The sequence below is a fragment of the Pteronotus mesoamericanus genome, unplaced genomic scaffold, assembly GCF_021234165.1.
Source record: "Pteronotus mesoamericanus isolate MK-2021 breed Mesoamerican mustached bat unplaced genomic scaffold, CSHL_Meso_final contig_35, whole genome shotgun sequence".
Taxonomy (NCBI): domain Eukaryota; kingdom Metazoa; phylum Chordata; class Mammalia; order Chiroptera; family Mormoopidae; genus Pteronotus; species Pteronotus mesoamericanus.
This window is the reverse complement of record NW_026555139.1, coordinates 1,708,380-1,716,358: the sequence shown is the minus strand read 5'-3', so window position 1 is coordinate 1,716,358 and position 7,979 is coordinate 1,708,380. Positions and strand designations below refer to the sequence as shown.

Genomic DNA, 7,979 nt, shown 5'->3' with positions numbered 1-7,979 from the left:
CTAAATACAAATTAATGTAACATAATCATGGTTTTCTAAATGAAAGAAATAAAATGTTCTGAGGTTAAATTTGGGTTAGGATTAAACTTTAAAGTCTCTTTATAATAATAAAACTGGTTTTAAATATTTTTAACTAGAGTTCTTCAGTTTTTCAAAGAAAGTCATTAGTGGTTCCACTTTGTATCTGGTAATGTTACACCCTTGTAAATCTAGTCTGGTACCAGTTGCTACTGCCTAATTTGAATGTTATATTTGAATACTAACATTCTATTCTCCTCAAAGAGCTTTGCTTTCTCTGAAGACCTCAGAAACTTTAAAAAGGAACTTAGAAGCAAAGTTAGTTTGCCCCCTCCTGCCTCAATCTGTTTTCAGTTTTTTAACCCCTTCCCAGCTTCCTTCCCCTGAAGTAGTTATATGGTTTAATGTTCTTCCAGGGGTATAAGTCCTGGGTCCTCATGTAGGCCCTAAACTTTGATGAGAATCTTTAGTTCTGTGTCACCACAGTACCTGCTGCTTATACCCAGGGAGTACACAAACATGTTTGCTGAGAAAGTCTATCAGCTCCTGCTATTGCATTTTCCCTGGCTGACAGTCTAATCAAAAAGGGAGGTGTATACCAGAAAATAGTTCTGAACAAAAAAAAATCATAATAAATTCTGTAACTCTGTTTATTATGAAACATTGGGTAAGTATCCTGAAATTTAATACTCCATCTGCTATTTAAACTTTTTCAATGACTTGGTTAAAATATTGAAGTATTTTTCAACATGAATCCTCCACTCCAGCCAGGCTGGTCTCACTGTTTCTACAATATGCTTGTTACTAACTACAAGTAATTCTTACAAAATCCACTGAACCTAAAGCATTTTCCCATTTTTTTCAGTTTAACAAATATTATGTTCCTATGACAGGCCTGTTTCCAATGGTACTTACACATTGGGTTTGAATTTACATGCTGGTGTCACTGGGTTTTTGGCTCACATGTCTAGCACCTCCACATAATGAGACTTCTGTGTCCCAATATGAAGGCCTGTAAAGTTCTCAGTCCTCGTTTTCTTCTGAGTTGTGTTCACCTGGGTCTTCAGTGGTGATCCTTAGTAACCTATCAGTGAATAGGTCATCAGAGCTGCTGGAATTATCTTCTGCTTGACCTGAGAAGTGATGCTGAGGGAGATTTTCACTATCTTTGTGTGAGGAAGGTACACTGTCTCTACTGCTGGAACCTGGGCATGCAACCTCAGGAGCTTCTTAATCACTTTTGTGAGTAGTATGTACAAGTCTCTGCTGCTGTGAAGTTGTTTCAGATGACATGATGTTATCTACAGGAGAACAGCCAAGAACCAGTGATGAAGAGTCAAGTATCTGGTCAGAATTCTGGGCCTTATCTATCAGCAGTTGCTTTTTGCCTTGGCTTACAGTCTAAACTAACAGGATGAAACAGGTCACAGTTTCCTCTAAATTCTTCATGTTCTGCATGGCAGCTTTCAGTTTTGCTACAGAGGCTAAAATATTTTCACCATTATCGGGTAATCTGCAAATTACTTTTACATTATGCAAAAGTGTCCTGGTGCTTTAACATCTCCTCCAGCTCCATCAGACTCTAGTGCCTCAAGTCCTTGGGAGCTTGGGGCTTGAAGCCAGGGTGCAGCAAGGACATTCTGCAAGGGCTGAAGCTCAGAAGGCAGCAGACACTTGGCTTCCTCAGCAGCCCCTGAAGCCCGCACTGGATGAGTCGCTTTTTACCTGGAAGGACTGTATATCTAGAGGAAGAAGGGTAAAGACAGCTAATTGAAGTAACATTTCTGCAGTCACATGAAGCGGTAAAATCTTGATAAAAGTAGACGGTTGCATAAGTATATGGTCACCCAAACAAACATTAAGAAACAATAGAGCAAACATTAGGAAAACTATTTTTAAAGAGCAAAGTAGGGAATCAAGATTGTGGAGGAGTGAGTGGAAATCACACTGACCTCTTCCTAGGACCAATCTGGAACTACAACTAAATTGTGGAGAAATCACTTGGAACAAACAGATGAACAATAGCGAGAGAGGAGCCTTAACCTCAGACAGACAGAAGAATCAGCTTTAGTACAACTTAACCGGTAAAGAGTGCTGTAGAGACTTGAGAAGACAGATGAGGCGCTCATGGGCGGAGGCAGCAGAAGGCTATTGAAGTGGCCAGTTGGATCCCCCTAAGAAGAGCAGGGTCTAAACCGTAAGCAGGGATCTCCAGCCAACAATACTAAAGCCCCAAAAGTACACAGATAACAACCAGCAGCAAAAAACAGCAGGGTTGCTCTCTGCCAGGGGTGGCAGCTGGAGATGCAAAGATCAGTTTAAAAGGCCAAAAGATAAATTTTTATTTGCAGCCATTTACCATGGTCTCTGGAAAAGGCAGAGTGGGCAAGAGATGCCTGAAGAGAGACTAGGGAAGGAGGCTTTGGGGAGAAAACAGAGAGAATAGCCCAGAGGAATTCAGTGCTGACTGATCCCCTATGTGGCAACAGCCATCTTGCTTAGGCAGACCACTTCCCCAGAGTGACAGCAGCATGAAAGGACTCAATAGCCACACCCCCACGAGGGACTCTGCCCCGCCCTGTCTAAGTAAGCCTGCTGAGTAGAAACTGACTAGATTAACAGCTGCAGGAGACAGCCATAGTCAGTAGATTCCTGAAAGTCTTGAAAAGACTGTCTAAGGTCAGAAAGGGTCAACAGCTGATATCTTAAGAGGCAGATCCAGAAAGGAAAAACAGCAGTCTCCTACAAAAGAAGTTCAAACCACAGAGTTAGAAAAATCAAGATAGATCAATTTGAGAAGCAGAAGCATGTAGCCGTCCAGTTCTCCCAACACCATTTGTTGAAGAGGCTATTATTGCTCCATTTTATGCTTCTGTACCCTTTGTCAAATATTAATTGCCCATATAGACCTGGGCTTATTTCTGGGCTTTCTATTCTGTTCCACTGGTCTATGGGTCTGTTCTTGTGCCAGTACCAGATTGTTTTGAGTAGAGTGGCTTTGTAGTAGAGTTTGATGTCCAGTATAGTGATCCTTTCTACTTTGTGTTTCTTTCTCAAAATTGTTGCTGCTATTCGGGGTCGTTTATGGTTCCATATATATTTTTGAAATGTCTGTTCTATTTCTGTGAAATACATCATTGGTATCTTAATAGGGATTGCATTGAATCTATAAATTGCTTTGCAGTTTTACCTCTTTGTTGTATTTTTATCTGATGATTCTGGCCTCATTAAAAGATTCTGGGAGTCTTCTCTCTTCTTGGATTTTTGGAATAATCTGAGCGGTACAGGGGTTAGCTCTTCCTTCAATGTCTTTTTAAAATTCTCCTGTGAAACCACCTGGTCCAGAGCTTTTGTGTGCAGGGAGTTTTGTGCTGTTTCAAGGTGGCTTGCAGGATACAGGAACCTTGGAGCCAGATAAGCTGTGTGGTACAGAGTGCTGGGACTTAGAGGCTAGAGCTAGAGGGAAACTAAGATCCTCATGGCAGAGACAGCCCAGTTTCACTCTCCTAGTATAATAGAAAAAGAACACAAAGACCACAGTCTTGACAAAGCACAGAGGTTGTTTTGAAAGGGAGTGTAAGACAGACAGTGAGGATACTATCATTGTCATTTGTGCTGGAAGTGCTGTTGCTTTAGACTCACCAGAGAAACTGTCCACCTACTGCCCAGAGAAGCTGACACTGTTTTCCCAAGACCTAAATTCTAAGAGCCAAATTTCAGGAGATAGAAGGGCAGCCTTGAAGGGTCAAACTTTAGTTTTGGAAGGTTAGACCATCAAGAAAAATCACATTTTCTGTATAAGAGAGAAGATGGGGTTTCCAAGCCTGGGAAAATGCCTGGGCAGCAAGGCTTTGGGGAGTAAGGGAATTGGCTGGAAAATACAGAGTGCTGCTTCTTAGCCCAGCAAGTAGCATACACAACTTCTGCCCCAATCCCCAATGCCCTACAGATGACAGGGAAATCATGCAGGAAAGAGAATGCAACCGTGACAATGGTGCCAATCACAGGGGCCAAGAAGCAACTCATACCTATTTCCCTGAACTTGTGAACCCCAGAATCTCATGTGATCTAACTTGAAGTAGGGAAGCCCCAGGAACAACCAGTATTATGTTTCTTTTTTTAAAAAGATTTTACTTATTTATTTTTAGAGAGGGGAAGGGAGGGAAAAAGAAAAGGAGAGAAACATCAATGTGTAGTTGCATCTCATGTGCCCCCTACTGGGGACCTGGCCCTAGACCCAGGCATGTCCCCTGCACTGGTAATTGAACCAGCAACCCTTTGCTTCTCAGGTTGGAGCTCAGTCCACTGAGTCACACCAGCTGGGGCAATATTATGTTTCTTGTCAACCCCGTTAGAAAGGGAAGTAAATGCTTGGAGTCGGGCGTAATCTGATTCAGAAAAATAAAGAAATGTAATGTTTCTTGGACCTAAATGTGCAGGAGCAATTCATAATTTATACCATCCACTTAATTCTTCTATCCTCATGTAAATAATTTGAGAGCACCCTGACTTCGCTGCTAGTAACTGCATTCCCCTTATCATTCAACATCCAGGGTACTCATGACACTCTTGCAAGAACTAAAGTTTATATAAATGTTAAGTCTTAAGTTCTTATAAAAATCAATTTTTTAGTATTTATGTTTTAGATTTCTCACAACTTTTGAGGGTAGGGAAGGGATGGATGGAGTGAATTCTTAACCGGAAAAATTTTCAAGTGGCTCCCCAAGAGAATGAAGAGCTGAAAGCCAAAAGGGGGGAAAAAAAAACCTTAAATGTGTTTGCAGCAGATAATCAGTTTAAGAAAGTAGAGTTAGAGGGTTTGCAAAAGATACAGGCATAGAAATTATTTCCTTTTATTTTAATGTGAATAAATGAAAATAAAAAGATAGTAATCCCAAAACTCAATTCACCCAAATGGAAGTCTCTTAGCATTTTCACCAAATGTACATTTTTAAGAACTTTTTGTTTTTATTTATATTGTTGTTCAAGTTACAGTTGTCTCCTTCGACTCCCACTTCCTCCTGCCCTACCCATCCCCCCCCCCACTCTCAAACTTACTCCCTTTGGCTTTGTCCATGGGTGCTTTATACATGTTCCTTGACAACCCTTCCCCTATTTTCCCCCATTATCCCTCTCTCCAACCCCTCTGGTTACTCTCAGTTTGTTCTTTATTTCAATATCTCTGGTTGTATTTTGCCTGCTTGTTTGTTCTGTTGATTAGGTTTCACTTCTAGGTGAGATCGCACAGTATGTCTTTCACCTCCTGGCTTATTTCACTTAGTATCATGCTCTCCAGTTCCACCCATGCTGTTGTGAAGGTTAGGAGCTCCTTTTTTCTGGAGATCTGGACAGCTACCTGCAAAAAAAATGAAACTCAAGCACCAACTTACGCCATACACTAAAATAAATTCAAGGTGTTAAAAAGACTTAAATATGGTCATGACACCATAAAAATGTTTCTTATTGTTCAAATACAGTCGTCCTCCTCTTTCCCCCAATACTCTCCCTTGCATTACTCACCACTACCTCCAATATTCAACCCTCCCTGTCCATTATCTTTGTCCATGGGTCCTTTCTACATGTTCCTTGACTTGACCTTTCCACTTTTCCCCCTGTTTTCCCCAACCACTCCTCTCTGTTACCATCAGTTTGTTCTTTATTTCCATATCTCTGGTTCTATTTTCCTCTCTTGTTTTGTTAATTAGGTTCCTGTTATGGTGAGATCACATGGTATTTGTCTTTCACCTCCTGGCTTATTTCACTTAGCTTAATAGTCTCCAGTTCCATCCATGCTGGAGAGTCACGAAAGATAAGAGTTCCTTCTTTCTTTCTACTGCGTAGTATTCCATTATGTAACTGCAGCACAGGTTTTTGATCCACTCATTTACTGATGGGCACTTAGGCTGTTCTCAACATTTGGATATTGTAGATAATGCTGCTATGAACATTGGAGTGCATAAGTTCTTTTGATTTGGGGTTTCAGGATTCTTAGGGTATAATCCCTTCAGTGGAATTGCCAGGTCAAAAGGCAGTTCCATCTTTAGTTTTTTGAGGAAATTACACACTGTTTTCCACAGTGGCTGTACCAGTCTGTATACCCACCAACAGTGTACTAGGGTTCCCTTTTCTCCACAACCTCACCAGCAGTTGTTTGTTGATTTGGTCATGATGGCCATTCTGATAGGTGTGAAGTGATATCTCATTGTGGTTTTATTTTACATCTCTCTGATGTAAAATAGTGATGCTGAGCATACTTTCATATGTCTCTGGGTCCTCTGTTTGTCTTCTTTGGAGAAGTGTCTGCTCAGGATCTTTGCCTATTTTTTAATTGGATTGTTTATCTCCTGAGTGTAGTCATGTGAGTTCTTCATTTATTTTGGAGATCAAACCCTTGTCCAAGGTATCATTGGCAAATATATTTCCCATACTGTTGGTTCCCTTTTCATTTACAGATGTTTTCTTTAGCCATGCAGAAGTTTTTTTTTTATTTTGATATAGTTCCATTTGTTTATTCTTTCCTTCATGTCTCTTGCTCTAGGGGACATATTGGCGAATATGTTGCTGTGTGGAATGTCTGAAATTTTTCTGCCTATTTTCTCCTCTAGGACTTTTATAGTGTTGCAATTTATATTTAAGTCTTTTATCCATCTTGAGTTTATTTTGGTGTATGGTGTAATTTGCTGGTCTTGTTTCACCAAATATACATTTTAAGTTTTTTTTTTCCATTTTATACATATTCACTAGAAAAAACCTTATAAGTGTATAATTGGCAGAGAGGTTATTTTATCAGATAAATGTATCAGGTAATATAAAATTCAACAGGGACTGATGAAAACAAAAAAAAAAAAAACTAAATCGTAAAAATCAGTCTTCTCTAGTTGTCCTCTTTCAGCCCTCCAGCTATCCTCCACATTAAAGGATATATTATTTATTTCATCTCTAACTTTGCAGAAATATATTATGCATATATAAATATATATATGTCAATGTATTTATTTTTATTTTTTATTGTTCAATTACAGTTGCCCCTATTTTTCCCCATTACTCTCTCCTGCCCAATTCACCCCTGCTTCCCACCTTCAATCATCCCCCCAACCTGTTGCCTTTGTCCATGGGTCCTTTATACATGGACCTTGAATACCTTTCTTCTCTTTTCCCCTCCTTCTTTCCCCCTGGTAACTGTCAGCTTGTTCCTTATTTCCATGTATCTGGTTCTATTTTTTAATAGAAATAATATCTCATTGCATATAATTCTTCACTTTTTTAATTAGAATTTTCATTGTTAGAATAAATCATAATTTGTTGAAGCAGGCCCCTGTTAATGTACATGAAAATGCTTTCAATAGTCTGTTGTTACAAGCCATGCTGAAATATATATTTGTAATGTGTTGTAAAGGCTGTTTTACATTAGCTAAGTCAGGATTTGCCTAAGACAGACGTAATACATGGATGGGAAGTTTTCTGAGTTGACCTATAGAAGAAAATCTGGGAAAAGCATTTGAGATCCCCTGACAACAGAATAATGGCCTCTGTGTGACTCCTGCCCTATGCTCTGTGCTGTCAGGATGAACCTAGTCCTCTATGGCTCTCTTAAGAGGGGTCTTACTGAGGGGTGCCTTCATTAGTTAGTGAAGGAAAGAATACTATTCCTTTTCACTAATGGTTAAAAAAAATAAAATAAAATTGAAAAAGTGGAAAATATACATCATGATGGGGCTAAATTCAGAAAAGCTTGAGAATCTGAACAGGGAATCACAGTTCAGCACACCGAGAGCCTGGACCACCAATGTGGCAAAAAACCTGAGTGTAAGACAGGAGGGGTGAACTTTTATAACACATGAACTCTGGACAATTCTCAGGACATTTACTTTCCCAATAAAACCTCACATAGCAAAGCTGTTTTTGACAGGGCTGAAGTTTCCATGGAAGTCATGTGGAAACCTTTGCTTTGTAGGTACAAG

The 7,979-nt window shown here is 39.7% G+C and overlaps 1 pseudogene; it reads right to left on the bottom strand.

The window, feature by feature from the left end:
- Positions 1-929: 929 nt before the first annotated feature.
- Positions 930-1,657, bottom strand: LOC129073167 (DNA-directed RNA polymerase II subunit GRINL1A-like; annotated as a pseudogene).
- Positions 1,658-7,979: the final 6,322 nt, after the last annotated feature.